At 44.0% G+C, this 27,617-nt stretch overlaps 1 long non-coding RNA gene across 2 annotated transcripts; it reads left to right on the top strand.

Annotated features, from left to right (window-relative positions):
• Nucleotides 1-10,863: 10,863 nt before the first annotated feature.
• Nucleotides 10,864-27,335, top strand: LOC128411221 (uncharacterized). 2 transcript variants are annotated; one of them, XR_008329730.1, is made up of 3 exons: nt 10,864-11,389; nt 25,233-25,365; nt 26,963-27,335. It is a non-coding gene; the product is annotated as an uncharacterized LOC128411221 (long non-coding RNA). The 2 variants fall into 2 exon arrangements; XR_008329731.1 differs by having other exon boundaries at nt 11,382-11,490.
• Nucleotides 27,336-27,617: the final 282 nt, after the last annotated feature.

Below are 27,617 nucleotides of genomic sequence, written 5' to 3'. Positions count from 1 at the left end.
TGGAAGCTAGGAACTGTCAACAGCAACAGTTAATGTTAAAAAAAAAAAAGTCTACCCAAATGTGTGGTTTTTCCATAGCAGGTTGAGGGGCTGCATTTTAGAGGAGCCGTAATCTCGACACTTTTACAAAAAATATTTGCAGTTGTTAGCATTCCCCAAAGGGGAAAACAAGACAGATATCAGATCAGTTACATTGCTGAACATCACTTTCCTTCATGTAAAACACAGGAGTGATTGCAACAAGCCTGAAGCCTATTGGTGTCCGACAAAATTATTGTGTTAAAGAGGGTTGTGGGTGCAAAAAGGATCTTGTGTGAGGCCTTCGAAAGGGTTGCAGCCCACCTCAGTCAGCAACTTGGAACAACTTTGCAAGAGTTCTCCTATTTGGGGACTTCCCTGGCTTTTTTCTGGCCCACGTAGGACCAGTCTGGATAGTTGGCCTTGGTGAAGATTTGACATTTTCATCCCCAAAAGTTTTTGATTTGAGTTTCTACTGAAATGAGGCTGCATTTTAATGTTGTATTTTGATTTTGTTTTTAAGTTGTATTTTAATCAATTGTTTTTATACCTGGTGTTAGCCGCACTGAGCCCAGTCTTGGCTGGGGAGGGCGGGATATAAATAAATTTTATTATTATTATTATTATTATTATTATTAGGCAGGTTAGGCAGATGAATGAAGGACTGGGCTTATCTGTGGCTATTAGTCATCATCATCATCATCATCATCAATTAAATTTGTATAACACCCTTCATCCGTAAATCTCAGGGCGGTTCACAACACAAAAATGTAAGATAAAAACACAAAAAATAATAAAAACAAGAACAACACCCCCCCACAAACCACCTCCCCACTCCTAGCCCCTCCCACAAACAAATTGATCCAAATTGATTGATTATTTGTTTTAAATGCTTTAATTTTTTTGTTGTAAATATTTAAACAATCCCAAAGTTTGAGAGTTCACAGCACGGGTGTTGTAAAGGTTGTTGCAAACAGCCCAATTGTAGAATGGAACAGTGCTTGCCCAGACCTCATTGCTGGTTGTGAAGGGGCCCCCATGATAGTTCAAGCTTCAGGACCTCCAAAATGTAGGTCCACCACTGTTACTGAAAATTGTAACCTGGCTTAGTAATGCCACACTTTAGCACCACTGCTGCCACAGAGAATTTGAGGGCAAGATTAATATTATGGTGATGTTTACAACTCAAAATATGAGTTCTCTGCAATTGTTGTCACTTTCCTCTACTTGAAGTCTTCTGCTCTGGGGCAGTTGTCCTATTTGTAAAATGGTAGAGCCAGTCCTGCTGTCCTTAATATGCACCCTTTCCCTTTAGCAGCTGACATTTCATTTTAATGAGCAATACATGTGATTAGTTGGTAGATAGACTGCCAAATTTGGGCTGAGGGCAGGTTCAAATCTGTAGCAAGACCCAAACGTAGGTGGCCTTGGGCCAGTCACCATCTCACATTTTACTTCACAGGTTTGTTGTAAGGATAAAAGAAGGTGAAGGAAACCACATATGCCAGAAGAATGGGCTGGGGAGAGAGAGAGAGAGAGAGAGAGAGAGAGAGAGAGAGAGAGAGAGAGAGAAGCAATGAATTAAAGAGATTTCCTTTTGTAAAACAATTTCAACATTGTAAAGAGATTAAAATGTCCATTGATTGAAATTGAATTAGGATTAATTAAATAATTTGTTCTGGCTGCGGGGGCATTTTTCTGTTCCTGTCCAAGAGCTGGTTATTTACAGAAGTAATAGAGCCATTAACTATTTCCAGCGACAAGAATGGAAGTAGCAGCAGACCCTCCAAGTGTCCCTATTTTCCAGGGACAGTCCCAGATTTACAGAAATCTGATCCCGCTTTTCCTCAGGATGTCCCCAATTTCATCAGAGAAATGTTGGAGGGTATGGAGTTATGTGACCTCCGAGCCAAGGAGATAAGGAACCATACAACCTATAGAAGACATCTGAAGGCAGCCTTGTATCAGGAAGTTTTTTTAAAAAATGTTTAATGTTTTATTGTGTTTTTATATATGTCGGAAGCCTCCCGTAGTAGCTGGGGCAACCCAGTCAGATGATTGGGGTATAAATTAAATTTTCATTATTATCATTATTAATGTGTAACTGGAAAGTTAATGTGTGACTGGAAAGTTCGGTGAATGGTCACATAAATTGGACAGTGAGAAATAAACAATCGGCATCAGAAACCCACAAAATGCTCATAATTGTGTACAGAGATGAAGCTGTAACTCGAAAGACAGTGTATGAGTTGTTTAAGCATTTTCATGAAGGGGAGCAAATGTTGACAGAGTTCAAGAGTTATTGATGCGGGATTGATGTTTGTCTGTCCGAATGATGTCTGAATGATGGTGGAAGAATTGCATTTTCTGTGTGAAATCATTACTGAGGTTACTGAGTTGTCCCACCCTCCACATTCATCCGATCTGGCCCCAACAGATTTCTTTCTTTTTCCAAAACTGAAATCTGAACTGAAAGGGCACAGATTTCCCAACATTTCACATGTCCAAGCTGCTGTGACGAAGGCACTGAAAGCAGTACGCAAAGAGGACTTCTCCAGAAATTTCCAACAGTTCTATGAATGTTGTCAACGGTGCGTTGTATCAGAGGGGGCCTACTTTGAAGGCCTGCAAGGTATGTATGTTCAAATATTTCTCGGTCTCTGGTTTCTGTGACTGTTCACCGAGCTTTCTGGTCACACCTTGTTTTATTATGGAATAAGGCATCCCTATTTTCATAGTGGGACGTGGGTGGCGCTGTGGGTTAAACCACAGAGCCTAGGACTTGCCGATCAGAAGGTCGGCGGTTCGAATCCACACGACGGGGTGAGCTCCCGTTGCTCGGTCCCTGCTCCTGCCAACCTAGCAGTTCGAAAGCACGTCAAAGTGCAAGTAGATAAATAGGTACCGCTCCGGCGGGAAGGTAAACGGCGTTTCCGTGTGCTGCTCTGGTTTGCCAGAAGCGGCTTAGTCATGCTGGCCACATGACCTGGAAGCTGTACGCCGGCTCCCTCGGCCAATAAAGCGAGATGAGCGCCGCAACCCCAGAGTCGGCCACGACTGGACCTAATGGTCAGGGGTCCCTTTACCTTTACCTTTATTTTCGTTGGAGAAGTGTTAGAGGGTATGTAGCAGCAGCATCTTCTTCAGAGAAGGAAAATAGTTGGTGGTATGGATATTGTTACCCTCCAGGCTTAAAAACACAATTACTGCCCTGTTCCCGCAGGAAGGACAGTAGGTCAGGAGTGGATCACATGCTTGACATGCAAAAGACATGCATCTCCAGGTAGCACTGGGAAAGAGTCTTGCCTATGACCCTGGAGTCTACTGCCAGTCCGTGTAGACAACACTGAATTAGATGGACCAGTGGCCTGACTTGCTCTAAAGCAGCTTGCCGTCCTCCTCTTAATATACAAAGAAAACAATTATTTGCAAATGTTATATAACCAGCAAGGGGCAACATCCCCAGCTGAAGAGGCCTGACTCTTTTAGCAAAAGCATTTCTTTGAAGAGATGTTTTATGTGGAGATTGATGAGGTCAGAGGAGCTTGAGCAGGGAGAGATTTGGAGCAATAAAACAGGGAGAGATCTCAAACAGAAAAACCAACTCTTTCTCCAGTTAAGAGTTCCACCCCCCAACCCCCATTCTGATTAATTGCTTGGCACCAGAAGTCGGACATTAATGGGGCAAAGTCCATTGCGGAAATGAACTCACTGGGAATCATTGAGGCAAAGCAAAAAGATTTAAGGTGTGAGCCAGAGGAGGCAGCCTTGCTTTAGTGCTTGTGAGGCGGGGGAAGGAAGGGTGAATTAACCATAATGAGAGCCATGGAACTGACACCTTACCGCGATGGAGCATTCGACTCCAAGCACAATGCACGGAGTAATAAGGAAAGGGTTAAGTACTGTGCCAATTTTTTCCCTTTAATGAAAAAATATGAGATCTGGATTCTAGTCATTGGGAGAATCTCGGAGGTGGGGTGGGGGCAACATGACATCACAGAAGGGGGCCCAGAGGAGCAGCCAACTTTAATATTATTTTTAAAACCTTGTTCAAAAAAAGGAAATTGGGGAAAATATTGGGGGCACAAAAATTAATGCAGCCTGTGGATTCGCCACCTCTGGTCTTTTCTGAAGGCTGTTAGGTGTGAACAGGGGCAGACTTTGGTATTTCAGTTTTCAGAGGTGCCCAGTGTGAGGTCAAAATTTGGTGCCCCTTCCTTTGGCTTCCCATTTTGTGTGTGCACTACTACATCACACTTGCGACACCCTGCAATGCTCCCCTTGGCTCAGCACACAGTGCCCTAAATCCACCTCTGGTTTGAACCCTGTAAGAATGTGGATCTACCCTTGATCTGCACAAGGGGTGGGTGAACATGTCAATGTCAGTTTCTCCTCTTTCTCATTTTCCCAGTGTTTACTTCTCTAGATTCCCATGCAATTTAAAAGTCCTCGTAAGAATTCACCAGCATTTTAGTGCAAATTTCCCCAAATATACACATTTCTGTATGCAATTTTTCCTCTTATACATATTTGGGTGTTTTTGTTGTTGTTGTTGTTTTTGCAAAACCCCTCATGCATTATTTTCAGTAATATGTGCATTTCTGCACAATTTGCCACAAGGGATGCATTTTTGTACATATTATTAAGGTGTGTTACATGGTGACAGGTTCTATGAACCACAGGTGAGAGGTGGTGACCAAAAGTGGAAAAAGTGGGGAAACTACCCCACCAGAGGTCCTACCCATCCCCTACCACTCCATACATCCACATGCCGGGAGAGACTTCAACTTGCCAGCTAAACCAGGTGGGGTTAGCTGATGGGTCTGAAAGCCTTGGTGAGTTAGTGACTTCCCTTGCATGTGAAGACAGGCTCCAGTACACTGAGTGGGTGAGACCAATCATGGGTTCAGTGATCAAGATGGAGGTTTCATCACATTCTGTAGAGGGAAATGAGAGGCACATGGGGCTCATCAACCTGGGAAAGCAGCACATCAGGGAGAAGGAAAACTCTTATCCGAACTTCCACTGCCTTGTGGAATATCTCCAGGAGAGAAAAAAAGGCCAAGGAGTAAACCCTACACAAATCCAAACCTAAAATGGTTGGACGGCACCTTGTACACCTCTTTCTGGCCACTCCTGCAGCCAAGCTGGTGCCAAATATATTATGCTTTCCTTTGGATCACATCAGCGAGGCTGAGATGGGGGCCTTGTCAACTGGGCAGCCCAGGACTTCCATATACACTGCCCAGGCTTGCACCCCAGGGAGGTCCCTTTGGTGCTGTTTACACACTATAAATAAGTCAGATTGTTTTAACAAAGGAAAAAAATCTATATGGAAAACCAGGTTTTAAAATTTCCTGCTCTCTGGCACCATCTGGTGTTGCATGTTTATAGGACATTCAAATCACCGTTTCTTTACTAATGTAGTTGAGTTCTGTTTCGGTTTCCATGTTCTTTTGGAAAGGGTGTATCTAGTAAATTTACCCCCCCCCCCATCATCCCAAATCTATATAAATCAAATTGGAAGTGATTTGCATTTTTGTAGGTATCAAAATTTGGTAGGATGGGCAGGGTATAAATTCAATAAATAATAAATATTGTAGATCCATTTTTTAAAAGCATCTAATTAATACTTAGAGGCTACACCTCATCATTAAAACCTATAAGCAACATGGTCTTGAAAGAGCCACTCTACACACGTTCCGTGAAAAGCAGAAATGCTACCAAACTTCCCCACAATAAAGCTGGTTCAAGCCCTACTAATCTTAGTGAAACCATTTCCTAGTTCCATAGTTAGGATTGCAGCCAAAGAAAGATGCAATCTTCTTATTTAATGCATATTTTTAGGAGTGTGCATGTATGTGCATAAATATATTAAAAACCACTTCAACAATTAATCTCCTGTGAGACAACTGACAGCCACATATTGATAAAAAATGAGCAAGTTCCAGTTGAATTAACCTGCCATATATTTCATCCCAACCTTGTTAAGTGCTTAATTCTAAGCTTAGGAAAGGCAATTTAAAATGTTTGTAAAGTCAACGGCAGTTAAGATCCTTCATGCCAAAATGCCTCCACTAATTAGGTTGATAACTGTGGACTGCAGTCTTGGAAAAACGTGAAGACTTGGAGCCTTAGAGCTTACTCATGTGATAACCATTTTTCAATCTGAAGATTACTTTTGTGTAGTCACCTGGTTGTAGTGATCCATTTGAAATATCCATGCAAGGTAGAATTCGTAAGTAAAACTAGATTAATATACAAAGTGGGAAGTGAGTGGGAAGCAAACAATAAAATAAAAGGTAAAGGTAAAGGTACCCCTGCCCGTACGGGCCAGTCTTGACAGACTCTGGGGTTGTGCGCCCATCTCACTCAAGAGGCTGGGAGCCAGCGCTGTCTGGAGACACTTCCGGGTCACGTGGCCAGCGTGACAAAGCTGCATCTGGCGAGCCAGCGCAGCACACGGAAACGCCATTTACCTTCCCGCCAGTAAGCGGTCCCTATTTATCTACTTGCACCCGGGGGTGCTTTCGAACTGCTAGCTTGGCAGGCGCTGGGACCGAGCAGTGGGAGCGCACCCCGCCGGGGGATTCGAACCGCCAACCTTTCGATCGGCAAGCCCTAGGCGCTGAGGCTTTTAACCACAGCGCCACCCGCGTCCCAAAATAATAAAATACCATCCACTAAAACAATAAAAATACCAATAAAATAAAAAAAACAATAAAATACCATCCACTAAAACAGGCTAGGGTGATATCTCCCCACCTCTGTGGGGCCAGCTGTAATTTGTTTTAAACAGTTTTTAATGTTGGGTTCCAAATTATTGCGATCTGCTCTGAGACCTTCTGGTGAAGAGCAGATGATGACAACAACAACAACAACAACAACAACAACAACAACAGCTGTTATAAGTCTCTGAGAAGGCTTTAATGATACTGGCATGTCAGAGACAGAGCAGAGATAATAATAATAATAATAATAATAATAATAATAATAATAATAATAATAATAATAATTTATTATTTATACCCCGCCCATCTGGCTGGGCCTCCCCAGCCACTCTGGGCGGCTTCCATAAAAACCAAAAATACAGTAAAATATCACACGTTAAAAACTTCCCTGAACAGGGCTGCCTTAAGATGTCTTCTGAATGTCAGGTAGTTGTTTATCTCTTTGACATCTGCTGGAAGGGCGTTCCACAGGGCGGGCGCCACTACCGAGAAGGCCCTCTGCCTGGTTCCCTGTAGCTTTGCTTCTCGCAATGAGGGAACCGCCAGAAGGCCCTCGGCACTGGACCTCAGTGTCCGGGCTGAATGATGGGGGTGGAGACGCTCCTTCAGGTATACTGGACCGAGGCCGTTTAGGGCTTTAAAGGTCAGCACCAACACTTTGAATTGTGCTCGGAAACGTACTGGGAGCCAATGTAGGTCTTTCAAGACCTGGTTCCCTGTAGCTTTGCTTCTCGCAATGAGGGAACCACCAGAAGGCCCTCGGCCCTGGACCTCAGTGTCCGGGCTGAATGATGGGGGTGGAGACGCTCCTTCGGGTATACTGGACCGAGGCCGTTTAGGGCTTTAAAGGTCAGCACCAACACTTTGAATTGTGCTCGGAAACGTACTGGGAGCCAATGTAGGTCTTTCAAGACCTGGTTCCCTGTAGCTTTGCTTCTCGCAATGAGGGAACCGCCAGAAGGCCCTCGGCACTGGACCTCAGTGTCCGGGCTGAATGATGGGGGTGGAGACGCTCCTTCGGGTATACTGGACCGAGGCCGTTTAGGGCTTTAAAGGTCAGCACCAACACTTTGAATTGTGCTCGGAAACGTACTGGGAGCCAATGTAGGTCTTTCAAGACCGGTGTTATATGGTCTCGGCGGCCGCCCCCAGTCACCAGTCTAGCTGCTGCATTCTGGATTAGTTGTAGTTTCCGAGTCACCTTCAAAGGTAGCCCCACGTAGAGCGCATTGCAGTAGTCCAAGCGGGAGATGACCAGAGCATGCACCACTCTGGCGAGACAGTCCGCAGGCAGATAGGGTCTCAGCCTACGCACCAGATGGAGCTGGTAAACAGCTGCCCTGGACACAGATTTGACCTGTGCCTCCATGGACAGCTGTGAGTCCAAAATGACTCCCAGGCTGCGCACCTGGTCCTTCAGGGGCACAGTTACCCCATTCAGGACCAGGGAATCCTCCACACCTGCCCGCCTCCTGTCCCCCAAAAACAGTACTTCTGTCTTGTCAGGATTCAACCTCAATCTGTTAGCCGCCATCCATCCTCCAACCGCCTCCAGACACTCACACAGGACCTTCACCGCCCTCACTGGTTCTGATTTAAAAGAGAGGTAGAGCTGGGTATCATCCGCATACTGATGAACACCCAGCCCAAACCTCCTGATGATCTCTCCCAGCGGCTGCATGTAAATGTTGAAAAGCATGGGGGAGAGGACAGAACCCTGAGGCACCCCACAAGTGAGAGCCCAGGGGTCTGAACACTCATCCCCCACCACCACTTTCTGAACACGGCCCAGGAGGAAGGAGCGGAACCACTGTATGACAGTGCCCCCAGCTCCCAGCCCCTCAAGACGGTCCAGAAGGATGTTATGGTCGATGGTATCAAACGCCGCTGAGAGATCCAGCAGAACTAGGAAACAGCTCTCACCTTTGTCCCTAGCCCGCCGGAGATCATCAACCAGTGCGACCAAGGCAGTTTCAGTCCCATGATGAGGCCTGAATCCCGACTGGAAGGGATCCAAAGAGCTGAAACAATTCCTTCTTTCCACCTTCAAGCCTGTTGCATCAGAAGCAAGGCATCCAGGCAAGGAATTCTCTTGAAAGGGGTCCCCTATGACACAGGTTCCCATATCCCCCCCCCCACCACTTGAAAATTGCTGAGGGTCTTGTGTTTTTATTGCTTCTTTTAGTCCTTATATTGTATTTTATTGCATTACAATGTGAACTCCCCAGTATACAAAATAAAATACAATAATAACAGACCCATCAACTGCCCCGGGGGAAAAAAGGGACATCCTGTTTTTTCTCAGAAGAGGACAGCAGCCAAAATGGCAGCCACAATCTCACACAATTTCGGGCCGCATTTTATTTGGGCATGGAGCCCAAATAAATGCATGTTTTGGGGCCACACAAGAGAGCTTCCCTCTCCAAAAGTGTGTTCCTGAAGAATATTGTGTGATGCCCCAAAATGCATGTTTTGGGGCGCTATGCTTGGGAAAGTGCTTTTTTTTGGGGGGGGGTGCAATCTCACATGGATCACGTGGGAGTGCAGACTCAGAAGGTGGCATCCCAGATTTGTGCCATACCGTGTTGCAAAGTGTGTAATAAATAAACATATTGAAATAAAGCCATTTCCGACCTGGGAGGAGAGGGGGTTGCGGGCTAATCCCTCCCACACGCGCGCGGGGGCCGCCCTTTGCCCCCGCGTGAACAGGGAATCCCCGGGCGTGTCTCCGGCCAGGCATTGGCAGGGGTTAATTGTTATGCAAATGAATGGGGGGAAAGGAAGCGCCATCAACTTCCCCCCAATGAAAGGGGTAGTCCGGTAGAGGACTCCGGGGGGCGTGGCCTTGTCCGAAACCTAGGGAGGTAAGGGCCTCCGGCACGCCCCCGAGCAGTGACACCCGTGGGATCCTAGTTGGCGTACTTCAACAGGACTCCCGCGGCTTGTGGACAACCCTTCCCGGTTCCCATGCCGGGTAGTCGATAGGAGCCAATGCCTAAAGCCAATACCTTTCAATTCTGTAATCAATAAAGTTGTGGCCTTTTATGCCCATTAACCTTAAATAATGTGTCCATTTGGTGCTGGAGAAGACTCTTGAGAGTCCCATGGACTGCAAGAAGATCAAACGCATCCATTCTTAATGAAATCAGCCCTGAGTGCTCACTGGAAGGACAGATCGTGAAGCTGAGGCTCCAGTACTTTGGCCACCTCATGAGAAGAGAAGACTCCCTGGAGAAGACACTGATGCTGGGAAGGATGGAGGGCACAAGGAGAAGGGGGCGACAGAGGATGAGATGGTTGGATAGTGTTCTCAAAGCCACAAACATGAGTCTGACCAAACTGCGGGAGGTAGTGGAGGACAGGGGTGCCTGGCGTGCTCTGGTCCATGGGGTCACGAAGAGTCGGACACGACTAAACGACTAAACAACAACAAATGTGTCCAGTGTCTTCATTTCACATGGGGGAGGGGACTTGCCACGCAAAGCCATTTCTGACCTGGGAGGAGAGGGGGTTGCGGGCTAATCCCTCCCACACGCGCGCGGGGGCCGGCCTTTGCCCCCGCGTGAACAGGGAATCAGCGGGTCGGGGAAGTGGGGCATAGCCTATTTAAGCCCAGGCACGCCCGGGGACCGCCCTCTTTTCCCCTTGCCAGCTGTGAGGTTTTCCCATCCCGCCCACCCTGAGGTTAGGCTCCCTGAGGCTAGGCTAGCAATGACCTTGCTATGGACTTCGGTTGGTCGCCGCAAGGGGCCTGGTAGGAATTTTTCCAACTTGGCGCATTTCGAGCCTTTTGGTTTTTTCGCCTACCTCGTAGCAAATGTCACAACTTCCGCGGTATTGGCGGTTAGGCATTGGCAGGGGTTAATTGTTATGCAAATGAATGGGGGGGAGGAAGCGCCATCACCTTCCCCCCAATGAAAGGGGTAGTCCGGTAGAGGACTCCGGGGGGCGTGGCCTTGTCCGAAACCTAGGGAGGTAAGGGCCTCCGGCAGTGTCTTCATTTCACATGGGGGAGGGGACTTGCCACGCAAACATATAAGCAATAACAGAAGCAATAGAATTGCGACTTAAATCAATATGAATATTTAAGAGTGGCCTTTCACAGCCATTCTTCACAGAGACACCGTGGACCACCTTGAGTGAAGCTTGCGGACCCCAGCTTGGAAGCCCCTTCCCCACGATATTCTGTTTGGGCAACAGGGCATATGGAAGATGAAAGGGTACCAAGTCTTTCATCAAATAGGAGGCAGTAGGTAAGGGAGAGGAAGAGGGTGGGGAAGAGAGAGGTTAGAATATGCCCTTTGGCTGCTCTTTACTGTGTGGTGAAATTTCACAATATCTCACCTCATATACTATATGGGCCCTGAAAGCAGCTGGAAAGATTTAGAGGCGAATGCCTCTTTTGGTATGAGATTGCCTCTCTGCATGTTGCGAGGGCTGAGAAATTGGCTCAAATGAAAAGCCCAGAATAAGGAAAGGAGCTCGAGGCGATACGGCAGCCTAATCGGTGCCCTCTGTTAAAAGAATCAGCCACTTGACTGCTCATTAAGTAACAGCGAAACACAGGCCGGAGCCCAGGAGTGCAGATGTCTCCAAGTGATTACTTTGTGCTTTAATGAGATCATCGGCAGTGTCATGAGGTAAAATACGCTCCAGCCCTCTTCTCTGGGAAGTATCAAAGCTCACAGGCTTTTAAGGAATGTCATACGTTTGAGTCATCTTTTCCGAGAGGATAAAAAAGGTGCGGTTGTATGAGGAACATGACAGTGGCTGCGCATGTATTCCATTTACTCACATTTGGCACTCCTGAGATTTTTATTTATTTGTTCAAATGCTTATGTTCTCGCCCTTTGGGGGTGGGGGAAGCACCACTCAGAAACATTTACAATTACAATTTCATGAAAAGCAACAATATGAAAGAATGCAACCAAACAACAGCAGTTAAAGCATGGGTAGGAAAACTACCCAAACTGCGGGAGGCAGTGGAAGACAGGAGTGCCTGGCGTGCTCTGGTCCATGGGGTCACGAAAAGTCGGACACGACTAAACGACTAAACAACAACAACAACAACAGGCAAACTAAGGCCCAGGGGCCGGATCCAGCCCAATAGCCTTCTAATTCCACCCCACGGACGGTCCGGGAATCAGTGTGTTTTTACATGAGTAGAATGTGTGCTTTTATTTAAAATGCATCTCTGGGTTATTTGTTGGGTTAGAAATTCATTCATATCTATTTTTTTCAAAATATAGTCCGGCCCCCCCACAAGGTCTGAGGGACAGTGGACCGGCCCCCTACTGAAAAAGTTTGCTGACCCCTGAATTAAAGCATTGAAACATCATTTGCCATAGGCAACAAAAAACCTGCTGGAATAAAACAATAGCTAATAATTAAAGAAAAATTGTGAGGTTAGGGGCAAGGTGTTCCACAACTTAAGTTGGGGCAGGGAACATTTTTACCTGGAGGGCCCTGGTTCCTGGGCCTGGGGTTCGCTGCTCCTGATCTAGGTGCAACAACTGAGGAGATCTGCCCTCTTTTGTCCCACTCAAATGTCTTTCCACCCTAGGTAGAGCAAAGGAAAGGAAAGGGCCTCTCCTTATAATTTTGCAGAGCAAAGGGTGACATTAGGTCACTGGTTAGTAATTGCTTTGATTGTCCTAATCATCTTAGTATTTATTTATTTTCTAAATGTTTGGTGCATGTAACAGAATATAATGTGGCTCTTCTCGTTTGATTGGCATGTGGGGAATACAAACCACTACTGTAAGAACAGCTGATAAACCTGCAAGCAATTTTTGATGGATTAAAATCTCTGTCATGGAACTAATGTCCCCTATTTGACTCCAAATTGCTCCAGACCTATCCCATCTGATCAGTTCCATTCCTCACTTTAGCATAGTCTCCAATTATTGTTCAGAGCTTTCCCTCCAGAGCAACCTTTTCCATAGCATTCAACCCATGATCTACCAGATCCAGATTTAATTCACTAACAGAATTTCCAGAAAGCCAGGTTTACTTTTGTTTTCTAATAAGCATAATACTCTGTAGCACACTCATTTATGTGCATGATTTAAGAGTTGCATTTCTGCACACATTATTTAGCCGAGGAACTGCATCTCAAAATCTGGAGAAGTGTGAATTTTGAAGGATGTCATATCCCTGATCGTGGTGCCCTTCCAAGTATTGTGCAGGACCCCTATTATTCCTAGGCAGGTATCAGAAACAGGAAACATGTTGATCATCTGAAAGGCTAGTGGCTGTATACAGGACTGCAAGAAATTTGGTAGGGCCAGCTCTAGAGATAAAGATCCTGATTCCTGAATGAGAAACAAATTCAGATCTACATTTTGGAGTTGCCCCATAGGTGGGTCGTAAAACTACAGTGGTACTTCGGGTTAAGTACTTAATTCGTTCTGGAAGTCCATTCTTAACCTGAAACTGTTCTTAACCTGAAGCACTACTTTAGCTAATGGGGCCTCCCGCTGCCGCTGCGCTGCTGGAGCATGATTTCTGTTCTCATCCTGAAGCAAAGTTCTTAACCTGAGGTATTATTTCTGGGTTAGCGGAGTCTTTAATCTGAAGCGTCTGTAACCTGAAGCGTATGTAACCCGAGGTACCACTGTATCACATTTTTTATGGTTTAAAAATGAGCCCATCTTTGATGAAAGTGTTGACTTGTGTTTTCCTTATGGAAATTGCCAGGGAGTTATACTGGGGGGGGGGGGAGTTAATGTTGGACCCATATAATTCAAATAAAGGTGGCCGTAAAGCCCGACTGTGCTTGCCAGGTGTCAGGATCTGATCCTTTTTGTTTAAGCTCATACCATTTTTCTCAATATGAAAACAATCAATGAGAAACTGTTGGCAGAGTTTAGCTTTAATGACATCTGGAAAAAACTTGTGCCACAATAAATATGTTAGTCTTTAAGGTGCCAGGAGAGCTTGTTTTTTCAGCCACTAATGTTAATCCCATGAATGCAGTAACAGCAAGAACGAAAAGTTTTTAGAGTTTACAGGTAATCTTTTTAGGAATCATCAAAGAGCAAAACAAATTATGAATTAGAAGGAAATTATATGGCAGATGATTCACACAGACAATTTCAGCCAAGCAAAGCACAAGTCTACATGCAGGAACAAAAGCAAAAGGCATCTCTCTGGAGCAGAAAAGATGCTTATTGTGGAAAGGCTTTAGGAGAAGCAAAAGAGGAAAGCCCAAAGGCAGTGATTACAGTCATGAATGGCTTTGAACAAAATAAATAAAATGACCGTGGTATGAGAGACCAGCTATTATACCCCTCCTTTTCCGAGGAGACACCTGTATATGTGCTTTTGTTGAGGGATGTCTGGTATGAGACTAAGCCATTGACATCAAAGTAACCTAAACAGTATAATAAGTGATGAGCAAAGATGACATAAATCATCTGATATCCAGGGGAGAGAATGGAAACATACCTCCGTAATAGGTAGTTGGCCGGGCCGTTGGCTTACAGCACCGGTAAAGTTCAAGGTGAAAGTGACAATGTCATGCCCCTTTAGGGGTTTGTGTCAAATGAAACAGGGACAATTTACTTTTCCTGCAAGAAACTAATTGGGCGTTCAAACGGGGAACATTTAAAGACGCATTTTGTAATAAGCTGCTTTAAGCATCGCAAAGAAGGGGAAGTGTGGGGAACTTGTGCTTCTGCTCCACATGCTTCCGGGTTTTTCTTCTTGTTATCAGAACCACAGAACTTTAGAGTGGGAAGAGATTTCATAGGGCGCCTAGCCTGAAATTTGCTCGATGCAGGATCTGCGGGGCAGGATGCAAGTACAACACCTCCAACATATAGCTATCCAACCCTTGGCTTAAATACCCCCAGCGGAGGACAGAACCCCACATCCTAGAGATCTGTTGATTGAATCTTGTCATTAGGAAGGTTCTCCTAATGTCTAGGAACAAAGTGCTGCCTTGACATTTTCTCCCGATTGGTTCTAGTGCTGCCCCTTGGAGCAAAATGCTCTATCTTCTGCAACTGGTGTGGAAAACCTTTGGCTCTCCAGATGTAGCTGAACTCCCATCAGCCCTAGCAAGCATGACAATGGCTAGGGGTTATGGGAACTGTAGTACAGCAGCATCTGGAGGTCCATAGGATCCCCACACTTACGTCTATGTAACAGCCCTGTTTGAAGATGGATGTCCTGTCTCCTTTATTCCAGTGGTGGCTCCATGTTTTGGGTGTCCCTTGGTAAGAAGCCCTCAACTGAGCGCTCTCTGAGTGGCTACTGTGTGCATGGGTCAGCACCACCCATATAAGTGAATAGCGTACCTGAGTGAGTGAAAAGTGAACAGCTTTTCTGTTGCTGCTGATGTCTGTCACAGTACAGAAAAGACCATTCTCCCTTGTCTGGGGGGAATGCACAATCTGTGGGAATGTTCAGGGTGACAGGAGAGGATATATTGTTTACTAATATCCTTCCTAACTTGTGCTAGCAAGTTCTTTTACTTAGCAGAGTTACATCCCCCTTTTTACATGCACAGCAGATAGCTGGCTGCAGGCTCGTGTGAGCCTCTCACTATTATACAATTCAGTCTGTCTCAGATTGAATTGTATGTTCCTGGTAGGTTCCCTTGAATCTCTATTAAAAGAATAAAGGCACTACAATCTTCTTCAAAGTCAATAAAAGAAGTTTACTCACATCAGTTCACAGTTGGATTCCTGAAGGCAGACTTAGTTACAAATATGTACATGTGGATCTACCCCACATGGGTGAATAATCCCAGTGCTTCTGCTAGCTGAGAGCTAGCAGAGCAGTCCTAGCTAAAACGAAGAAGGAAGTCAAAAAGAGGAAGGGTGCTGTGTCACTAATCCTTTTGATACCTGGACAGGTTAGGTCACGGCCAACTTCTATCACATGCAAAAGGAAGGATGCTCCAGCCAGGAGGATTAGGAAGTTTCGACTGGCTGGACCAAACATTCCCTCGCATGTCTTCTCTGGCATTACAAGGAATGTTGTACTTGACTGCCTCTCATGGATCACATCCCACACAATCCCCATACAAGGGCTGCATATATAGAGGGAGGAGTAGTGCATATATGCAGCTCACAATAGACCATGTAATGCAAATATTGCAAAGTGAGCTGTCTCTCCATTGCAGCCATTGGAAAAGCACACTTGGTGCAGGATGTCCTGGCCCACATTGGAGCCCCTTCTCTGAGTCTCTGACTATGAGGGTAATTGTGCGATTGAAATCAGTATGGGGAGAAATAAATATCCACAGAGGACAATAAAAAACCTCTCTCTGTGGGCTTTCGGCTGAGTGCCTCGGATCATCAGCATCTCCTGCATGGCATGGAAATGGTTTGTCATCAGGAGTTCAGCGTGTGGCATGTGCCGAAGAGATAAGATCTCTATTTCCCCCCTTACCTCCCAAATTAACATGCTAATACATTGTCCCCAAAGAAACGAGGAACATAATCAAGCCCTAAGTACATAATTATTCCTATTTCCAATTTAACATTATCTAGCTGGGGTGCCTTGAACTCGGGCGGGAAGCCAGTTTCGTCTTCCTTTTATACGTTCTCCGTGCCAGTTGCCTCGGGTGCCTCCCTGTCTGCATTATATGAGCATAAACTAGGCACATGGTCTCCACCGGTATCATATATTTGGAATTTATTTTCTCAGATGCTGTGCGACCGAATATAATCCTTTGGCAGGGAAGTTGGTGGGCGGGGGCAGTGGGTGGAGGGAGAGCAGGCGCTCGTTGATGGCATGAAGTCTCCTGTTTGGAGGCATTTACTTTAACACAAAGCACACATGATGCCGCAGCTGAGAGCTCCACTCCTGAGCTGTCATCTCTAAATTATGGAGGTCACCGCAGGGATTGCCAGCATGTTAATTATGTCAAACAAAGGAGACAGTGACTGATTTCATATTGTCAAAGGAGATAAAGTTGTATGCTCATGAGGCTGTGACAAATATGAAGGGTAACTCTGCAGAAAATGCCTTTGACCGATTCCCACTAAATGCCCGGAATTGTGTAAAAATAGGACCACACGAAACAAGTTGGCGTTTGTGTGTGTCTCATGCTCTGTAGCAATCTATGTTCATATTTAGTTTATATGCAATGGTTGTTAAAAACGAGGGGTTTGTATGTGCCTCAAGATTTTCCTTTCATCTGTATCTGTGCTCAGGAAAACAACACTGATTTGCTTCTGAGTCAGTCCATCCACTTTGATTTGCAATTTGGCTCCTAAGATGGTGTTTAGAAAATGAAGTTCTGTGATCCTCATTCTCTCTTACGGGGAATCTAAATACAGCTATGATCTTCCTGCCACTTTTAGCCAAAGCAAGTTAAATTTGCAGGTACCGGGAGGCCCTCCAGAGTGAATTAAGCTGGCCACACTGTAGATAAGCAAGTCTATGGGCCCTTATTTATTTCATGCCTATTGCCTATTGGGATCAAGCAGGAATCTTCACTTTTTTCAGTGCCTGCTAAAAACATTCCTGTTTAGGCAAACCGACCCAGATGCTTAGAAAGCTGAGGTAATTTTAATCTGTTTTAGTATTTTAACTGTTGTATTTTTCAAAGTAGAGTTGTAATGTTTCTTGATTTTACTGTTTTATCTTTTTGCAAACCGCTTTGAGGTGTGTTTTTTTTTAAAAAAATCAAGCAGTGTATAACTTTTATGAAATAAAGTAAGTAAATATAACAAGTTCATGAATTGCTTCCCATGAAACATCTCAAAACAACATCACAACACAATGGAAATCCATATAAAACAATTGCATATATTAAACACCCCCGAAATATATTTTTAAAAGTGTTAAAATAATTATGTACAAAAAACAACGTAAAATCCAATAGACTTACAAACTGGGATAAAAAAATGTCCACTTAGAAGACTAGTTGGAAAAGGAAGGCCTTTGGTAGACACCAACATGACAAAAGTTAGCTGACACCCTGGTGATATCAAGCATTACTCAATTCTTTGTTGGTTGCACCCATCAGTTCCTCACAAGTGCATGCAGCCAAAGCAGAAGGATTTAACCTCTCACTCATCAGCCAGTGAGTGATGGTTAAATCCTGCTCAAAACGCTGCAGGAGTGAACTCACGATTCATCTGCTGAAGAGCAGAGTCCAGTCCTTCTTGGAGTTGCTGCGCCAATGCGTTCTTTGCAGACAGTAGGACAGGACTCTCTCTCACCCCACTGGTCAACTCTGAGGGATAGGCAGGCCTGCCCACCTATCAGCGCTTGAAGTTATTATGAGGTCAGATGATTGACATGTAGGTGTCTCTGTTTGGCTGTCAAAGTTTGTCCACAGGGTGAAGGTGTGGGGAGAAAAAAATACACTTGGAAAGAGGGCACAGAGGAGTGTAGAAGTAAGGTAGGTAGAAATCTCCTACTTTAGCAGAACTGGAATATCTTCTCTGTACTAAAGTTAAGAGTGCTATCTTTTGCTCTGCTTATTTCTGCCCATGGTTTCTCTCTGGCCACACCCACTTTTCACCTCTGACCACTGGGATACAGCCAGTGTTGCCTATTATGGGATGGAACCCTCAGGCTGAAAATGATGTCTCACCCCGATATAGAGTATACTGAGAACCCATTGCTATCGTTAAATGCAGTAACTTACAAATCTCAGACAGATTTCAATCACCTGGAAGCCTGAAGCAGACCATGTTGTCTTATGTCAATAACATTTTGCACAAGCCCCTCAGGTGAAGATAGACTGGAGGGGTGTCCTGTAGCTGCCTGAAACCCAATACTTCCTTCCTTGCAGGATTAGAGTCATATTGTCAATATCATGTCAATGTGAAATGGAAACAGCAGTGTTTACAAAATTAACAAATGGACTTCAAGTTAAACACTGGGCAATTTGTGAGACAGCCTTGACCAGTCTCAAGGGATTGCTTGCAGGTGAACGTTCTGTTTTTCTTTCTGGATTGACTTACATTAACATCATGTCATTTTAAATTGCTTTTCTTGGGAAAATAGGCTGGCGGCATCATCTTAATACCCTGAGTGCTCTTTCTGTTAACTTTCCTTTCTACTTTGCTTTTACTATGAAAAATCTAGGGACTGGGAGAAATTTGATGTTTGTTTGCTTTTTAATGAGCAACTATGTAAGTTTCACTTCTTGAACTGACACACGAATCGAAGCACAGCTATCCTTTGAAATTTGCAGTTCTCTGAATTTTGTGATGCAGTTTGCCAGCATAACACTGTGTAGAAAAATGCATGTATTAGGCGAAAGTGTGCATACATTAATGAAAACAGCATACAAAAATGCATCACAATAGGGACCGTTGTTTGCAAAAAAATATGTCTGGAGTCAAGACGGCTTGCAAATATGTGCATATTGGGAGAAATTCATTCTAAAATGCTGGTGAATTTTCATGAGGATTTAGAGAGAAAACTGGAAAGGTGGAGAACTGAATTTAAGACAGGGAAAATGAGAAACTGAGGAAAAATCAAATTGACAGATCCATGCATCCCTGGGGGGGGGGGGAGCTACACACAACACACTGCGTGTATTTTGACCCACACCTAGTTATGCAGAAGGAGAAGAAAACTATCATGTTGCAGGCAGTATATACCACATTGCATAGTTTCAGCTCTTTGGGGCAAGTACAAGTTCTGAATTGCAATGTGGGGAGGAATCTGTATACTGGTCAGTAGCCAGTTTTGTTGTGTGGGGCTGCTTTGAGAAAGGGGGAATGCAGCAGCAGGTCAGACAGATGGGAGTAGACTGCCTACTTGTCTTCCCAACATCACTGCTGGCTTTTGAGAGGGAGGGGGAAGGGGTGAGGAACCAGGCAGCTGAGTGCGGTGTGGGCACAGTAACTGGTAGTGACATGTGGCACTGGCAAGCCGGTAAGCAATGCAGCAAGCTCTGTCCACACGGCCTAGCCATCTTCTGCTGCCTAACTGCTTTCTCAAAACAGCCCACACAACAAAACTAGGACGGCTTGCCTTTCAAATTGTTCAATAAGTAGGTACAGTGGTACCTCGGGTTAAGAACTTAATTCGTTCGGGAGGTCCGTTATCAACCTGAAACTGTTCTTAACCTGAGGTACCACTTTAGCTAATGGGGCCTCCCGCTGCCGCCGCACGATTTCTGTTCTCATCCTGAAGCAAAGTTCTTAACCCGAGGTACTATTTCTGCGTTAGTGGCATCTGTAACCTGAAGCATCTATAACCAAAGGTACCATTGTAATAGAAAACAACTTATATATAAATAGTAGCCTGCTGCTGTATCTGGTGAGCAAACACCCATTTAATGCTGTAATCTGCCCTGGGGCCTTAGAGTGGCTAGTAAATCAATCAATCAATCAATCAATCAATCATAGATTTGCCAACTTTTTTGAAGCCCCTGCGCATGTCTATTTAATAGCAACTTGATATCCAGATAAATGTAAAGGTAAAGGGGACCCCTGACCATTAGGTCCAGTCGTGACCGACTCTGGAGTTGCGGCGCTCATCTCGCTTTATTGGCTGAGGGAGCCGGCATACAGTTTCCGGGTCATGTGGCCAGCATGACTAAGCCGCTTCTGGTGAACCAGAGCAGCGCACGGAAACACCGTTTACCTTCCCACCAGAGTGGTACCTATTTATCTACTTGCACTTTGACATGCTTTTGAACTGCCAGGTTGGCAGGAGCAGGGACCAAGCAACGGGAGCTCACCCTGTCGCGGGGATTCGAACCGCCGACCTTCTGATCGGCAAGTCCTAGGCTCTGTGGTTTAACCCACAGCACCACCATATTTGATGGTGGCTGTGCTTTTCTCAAAGCTATGTTTGCTGACTTCTGCATATCACGCCATTGTCAAAGGCAGAGGAACATCCTGTACTATTTTTTTCTGGCCAGTTGGCAACCCTACATTGTGCTGGTTTAAACATGCTACTAAAACGAGGTGCAGCTAATGACCAGACCTGTGCAAACTATCCCTTCCCTGCTCCCCAGATTTCACCCAAATTGTGCTGGAGGGATTAAAGTGACATCCTGAAACCATATTAAAATGTACATGTCTTGTTTGTTTACTTTTGAGGTCTCCCTATGATCATAGCTTGCTTGGATCTAATCATGCGATTTGCTATCTCTTGTCACTCGCCTCCCACCCTTTTATGTATATTCCGCAAGTTTTCAAAAGCCCATCTATCAGCATCTTGAGAGTTTCTTCAAAAGATCATGTAGTGTCTAGAAAACAGATCTGCCAGACAGGCTTGTCGTATACACACATATTTTGTTATTAAATGTGTTCAGGCATGAATTTTGGCAGGGTTTCTTCACAGCTCTCTTGAACTTTACTTGACACCTTTTGTGGCACGTAATATATCTGCGAAGCAATACTAAGGAAGGGGGTTTAACTCTTTTCATTATGAGCCCACAGTTCCCTTCTGTAAATATTGTCTGGAGGACATCACTGACTAATCATTATACCAAATGGAGAGATCTGTGTTGCAGGAGTTCTGGACCAAATTGACTGCTTCTGCGGTTTTATTTAACTGCACGGTGTTGGGAGAAAGTTAGGAATGTGGGGCTCTGTCACCACAGCACTGTGACAGGAGAGAGAGAGAGAGAGAGAGAGAGAGAGACGATGTTTCTGAAACAGGAAATACCTTGAGGTCCAGAATTGTTGGTAGGCTTGGCCAACAAGCCAGAAAAACAGTGGGGAAGCCAGTCATCCAAAACGACAAAGAGTGATATACTATTTTTCTCACACACATATATAAAATGGACATAGATAAAGATACGGATTTATATCACTAGTGGGTAGCTCCCCCAAAAGGTAGTCAGCTGAATTTTGTGGTCTGGACATACTCCGAGACATTGTGATCGCTATACATGTGTGAACACGAGGCATATGAGAGTAAACATCACAGCACAAAGGGCAGCCTGCACTCCAATGCTCAGCGAGCCAAGCCACATTCAAAAATTTGGGCTGGGTAAATTTGGGTTTGGCCTGAAATTAAGGGGCGGGGGAGGGATTTTTGCAGTGAGAGCCAGGAACATTATGCTCAGTTCAGACAATCTTCTCAATGGAATTGTTTAGCCCATGGTTTAGAGACTCGTCCTCTTTCCTCTCCTTTCACACAGGCCTTTCCATCCCATGTTCCTACTTAGTGCCCCTTTGTTGTTGTTTAGTCGTTTAGTCGTGTCCAACTCTTCGTGACCCCCTGGACCAGAGCATGCCAGGCACTCCTGTCTTCCACTGCCTCCCGCAGTTTGGTCAAACTCATGCTGGTAGCTTCGAGAACACTGTCCAACCATCTCGTCCTCTGTCATCCCCTTCTCCTTGTGCCCTCCATCTTTCCCAACATCAGGGTCTTTTCCAGGGAGTCTTCTCTTCTCATGAGGTGGCCAAAGTATTGGAGCCTCAGCTTCACGATCTGCCCTTCCTGTGAGCACTCAGGGCTGATTTAGTGCCCCTATCTATAGCTAATTTGGCAAGCTATGTTTAGTGCTCATCCCCAGCAAACCAGGATCAGAAAATGTGTGCGTTGCAAAACAGGGGAATGAGTATACCGAGAGACTTGGGTTTTCTAGCACCTTAGACAGCAAATCAACCCCCTTTGCACCCTTCCCTCTGCTGGCTGCCTGCTACCTGTGGAGTCACAGCAGCATTGTTCCACAAGCATGGCACTCCCCTTCCTGCAGCAGCCAATGGGAAGCCATGAAACAGGAAGTCCAAGGGTAGGGAGGGTCTGGGATCCCGAGTAGCCCTGCTGCCATCACATGACAGCATCCAAGCCCAATCACTGTGCCATCTCCAAACTGGCACAGCAATCCACCAATCCCTACCTTCCACCTCAGCCAAGCAGGAAAGGAAGTTAGTGCCACAGCCTTTCTATTCTAAAGAAGATCTCATTTAATTGTTCTGTGTAGGTCTGATCCTGTAAAAATAAAAATAAAAATAAAAATAAAAATTGCCTTCTTGACCATAAGTGAAAAAATGCCAGGTGCACCTAGCATTTCTGAGTCATCTACTGAATGTAATATATAAAAAAGTGTTCAGGCAACTTGTAATTTAAAACAAATACACAACTCGATGTAACAAATCAAAACTATGCAAACTTCACGATGACTCATCGAATTCAACAACTAGCAGAATCCCCCCAGTGAACGCAGACACACATGGAAACTCGGATCAATCAAACAGACCGCACTAAACAATATTAAAATGCTGGCTGGCAAGGCATGTAAAATTGCTATAAATGCTGAAAACTCTGTAAAAGCCTGGGAAAGCTTTTACACAGAAGGAAAGCCTTCACCTAATTAATTTTGATGTACACGTGTGAGAGGGTTTCAGTGAGTTCCGGTGACTCCACTAGATCTTACATGAGAGTTCACCCTAAATGGACGTGGTCTTGCCCCAAATCAGCACTGTGATTGGCCACCACTGGCGGAGTTGGGGGGGCAGGGAGGAATGCAACCCGAAGCAGCTGTGACAGCTCTGAGTCCAGAGTATGTGTTTGGTATTAATTGTGGTTCTTATTTTCAGCCTGCAAATAATATGTACCTTATTGGCCCGAATATAAGCTGCACTTTTTTTCCAAATTCCAACCGTGAAATGTTAAAGCTCGGCTTAAATTCACGACCTTACAAAAATTGGCTTTTACGATATCGCTGCTGAAACAGACATATGGTAAAACAGAACAAAAAAATGTTTTATTGCCAATTTGCAAGCTTGAGTGCTTGTGGAATTGTAGAAACTGAATAGCAATTTGTGATTTTAGCAATCGTACGATACCTTTTGTGCGCTTGCAAGATCAATGGATTAAGTTGGCTTGGAGTTACAATTCTACCAACTGCAACGATTTTCAGCCTGTAACCCAATTTTAAGGGAGCGGCTTATATTCGGGTATTGTCTTTCTCTCCCCCCCCCCCTTGAATTTTAAAGGTGCGGCTTATTTGCAGGTGCAGCTTATATTTGGGGCAATACGGTAATTGTGTTGCATTGCATTTTCTTTGTATCAAAATGAGTGAGGTGGAAGAACACAATGAGAACGTAATGTTGCATAAGTTATGTAAATTACGTAATGACAGCCTAACTTGGGTAATTTATGTGATTTACATAAGTTGCACAATTTTATAAAGTGACATAATCAGGTGAATTACATATGTTCGCTATGGTGGACAGTGAATAACACACTTTAGGGTGGAAGTGGAACTGCAGTGGAATGGAGACAGGGCTTCACGCAATAAATCCATTGCAGAACACAAAATGATTCCATCTTACATTCCTATGGTAAACTAACCTTGGTCTGATCCAATAGGCCTCTTCTTCTTTTTTTCTATATTTGACTGAATCTCTCTCTCTCCCCCACCCCCATGGTAAATATTTATTGGTTTAAAATACAGGCGTAAATGATCATTTACAACAAAGGTAAGTATAGAAAAATTCAATACAGAAGAAAAAACATCACGGCATAAGAATAAGAAAAAAGTTAAAAAGACAAAAAAGAAAAGAAAGAAAAGACGAAGGAAAACGAAAAAACAAACAAACCAACCAAAAATTTATACAAAATCATGTCCAAGCAGAACTTGAATGATACTTGTGAACAAAAATGAATGAAACAAATAGTGGAATATATGAAAAAGGATATAACGCAAAGCTGTGCGACAAAACCATGATAATAGAAATAGTATAATGAGAACGATTGGAAGTTTTAAGCAGAATTTTTTATCCAATAGGCCTCTTCTTACGTTGGGAAAAAAAATAAGTGGCTGTCGGAGGGTGGGTGAGTGTTTCGGGCTTTTTCAGCAGCAAGTCAGCTTTTTTTAAAAAAATGTTTATTTCTGCCTTCAGCCTGTCCTAGCAAACCAATCAGGGAGAAAGGCAAGAGGGATGGCAGCTAACTACCCAAATACGGAGGTGGGTTGGATGTTTATTTTCTTGTTATTTGGACGTGCATTGCTGTTATGGTCACTGGCTGAAGCAGAAAAACGCTGCCTTACCTTTATATATATATACTGTATATGGCAACCAGAAGCATTTTTGACAAGACCTGCCAAGGAAAATAAAGAACTTATTTATGTATGCCACAACAGCGGCAAGAGTCTTGTTAGCACAAGGATGGAAGAATGAGGAAATCCCAACGAAAGAACAGTGGCAAGAAAAATCGATGAGCTATGTGGAATTGGCCAAATTGACATACAAACTGCGTGATAAGGACAATTGTGACTTCAAGGAAGGATGGGAACTTTTTTACAAATTACCTAAAAAGACAACAAAATGATCTGGACTCCTTGGCAGGTTTTGAAGAAACATCCACAAATTTATTAGTTGAACACATGCTAGATAAGGCAAGGATATGTACAATTTTATAACATGCGGAGAACAATATGTGCAAAGAAACCAGAGAGGGGAGCTGAGGGAAGTCCTAGGTGGGGGGAGGAGAGAGGGAGGGTGGGGGGAGGGGAAAAATAATGTAATTGATTATTTGGACTGATAATTTGTTAAGCTGAAATTGTTTAATAAAAATATTTTTTTAAAAAAGGCAACCCTGTCCAACTACGAACAGTTTGAGAGTATGTTGCCATCTTAGACACAAATTCAGTTTGTGCAGCGCGGAAAGTACACTTTATAGGAAGATTGGCACAAAGGTCTGTCAAAATGGATATAGCAGGAAGGTAGCAAGCCTTTGGCCAAGGCACAGCCTGACCCCCTCATTTGGTAATTCTTCACAGAACTCTACTCCAATGGTTGCCATCAATTTGATTTGAACTGATTTTAGAATGAATTAATTTTAGAATGCTGTATTATTTTACTGTTGTTAGCCACTCTGAGCCCGGCTTCGGCTGGGGAGGGCGGGATATAAATAAATTATTATTATTATTATTATTATTATTATTATTATTATTATTATTATTATTCTATTTGTTTACTTAACCGGGAGAAGTATGATTGCCCTCAGTGATGCAGCTACAATGACCGTGTACATTCCTGTTAGTCTTTTGCCAAGCTGGACAAAGTTCACGCAAATGTTGTTTATAGAGCTAAAGCCATTTCTTCAAGAAAAGGAAAGTTCCCTCCCTCCTGTTCTTCCTTTCCTTGCTTGCCCAGGCGTATGAGCCTCCACACCCCTGCTCTGTCCGTCCGTCCCACCCCCCACCCCCCGAGTGTGGACAAATGGCAAGAGGTGATAAGAGACATGGTTCCCCTTCAGGCTGTGAAGCTGAGAAGCTTATTGATAGATTTATTATGCAGGACTTGGTGCACTCTTGGAAACTATATTTAAACTAAACTTCAGCTTTCTTTGTGAAACTGAAACGGAGAGGTCAGGGATTAATGATGAGACCTCCTCTCTCTGCAAGGCTAGCGCAAACTGACGGCTGGGTGCATGTCTCCTACAAAACAAGGGAAGAAAAGAAAAAGAGGAGGATACAGTCGGATGTTCATTCGTGATTGGTTTGGCTTTGGAGTGGAAACAAATTTGCTTTCGGTTTATATAGATGGCACCATCCATGTGCATGGCACTTTGTGTTTTTTTTTAAAGAATATTTATTAAATTTTCCAATTTTTTAAACAAACAAACAAAAACAGAAACATTAAACAAAAACATAAAATTCATAAACCATACTTTTAAATAACAAATTTCTCAGACCTCCTCATACTTCTCCTTCTTGTATCCCAATTAAGGTTATCTGTTCAGCAAATCCTTCATTTAAAGCATTACAGCTTGTAACATTACCTTATTTTTCAAACCCTTTTTTCCCCCATCTATGTTCTTATATATCATTACAGCTAGAAACCTCTCAATTTCAATCCAGCACCATCTAACTTTCTTAAATTTTACAATATTTCTGTAAATAGTCCTTGAATTTTTTCCAATCTTCTTCAGCCGACTCTTCTCCCTGGTCACGGATTCTGCTCGTCAATTCTGCCAGTCCCATACAGTCAATCAGTTTCATCTGCCATTCTTCCAGAGTGGGTAGATCTTGCGTCTTCCAATACTTTGCGATGAGTATTCTTGCTGCTGTTGTAGCGTACATAAAAAAAGTTCTGTCCTTCTTTGGCACCACTTGGCTGACCATGCCCAAGAGAAAGGCCTCTGGTTTCTTCAACATGTGCATGGCACTTTGTAGCAACTTTTGCCAGCTGTGGACCAAAACATCTGGTTATAGAGTACCAGCAGAAAGTACCCAGCGCTGCTCAAGAATTCTAAGAAATCCAAAGAAATACTCTACTGAGATTTATAAACAGATAATGTAATTTGTTATTTTCTAGGATAAAGAGATGGGGAAGGAGACTCTGAGTCTTCGTCTGCTGAAGCACCCCGCAACCAAACTGCAGAGAACAGGAGAGTGCGGTCCTGCTGGGTGCTGCTTCACTAATGCATTCTCTGTGGGGAATATAGGATTGCACCCTCTCACTCCATGACCTCAGGCATCCACTGGTTGGTGGATATGCAGGCGAGGTCTTTAGATGCAGAGCTGAAGCCACTTCACTGTAGTGGATTCAAGTTTTCTTTAGTTCTTCCTTTTGTAGCTTGCTATTTTTATTTGCTGGCTGCCTTATATGCATAAAAATGATTTTGTTGCTGTTGTTTTAAGCTGCGTCAGTTTTAAGCTGCCATGGAAAGGTGGCTATAAATATTTCAAATAGATAATAATGCACAGTTAATAATAGGTAAATAATATTCCCCAGGTTGGTGAATATTAATTAAATATTTGCTATTCAGCACTTAAACATCAAACATCTCACAGCAACAGCCAGGGCTAGACAGAAGCACATCTCTGACATTGTTGGACAAAGGACATGCAATACCAACCAGTACAATATCTGAAAGATGATGACCTGCAATTATAATTTAGTCTGTTTTTAAAATGCAGACACCATTCATTCATCTGATCAAAGCTTGGAGGGTCAACTCTTGGAGGGT

This window comes from Podarcis raffonei, chromosome 3, assembly GCF_027172205.1.
Source record: "Podarcis raffonei isolate rPodRaf1 chromosome 3, rPodRaf1.pri, whole genome shotgun sequence".
Lineage (NCBI taxonomy): Eukaryota > Metazoa > Chordata > Lepidosauria > Squamata > Lacertidae > Podarcis > Podarcis raffonei.
This window is presented reverse-complemented; position numbering and strand designations above follow the sequence as displayed.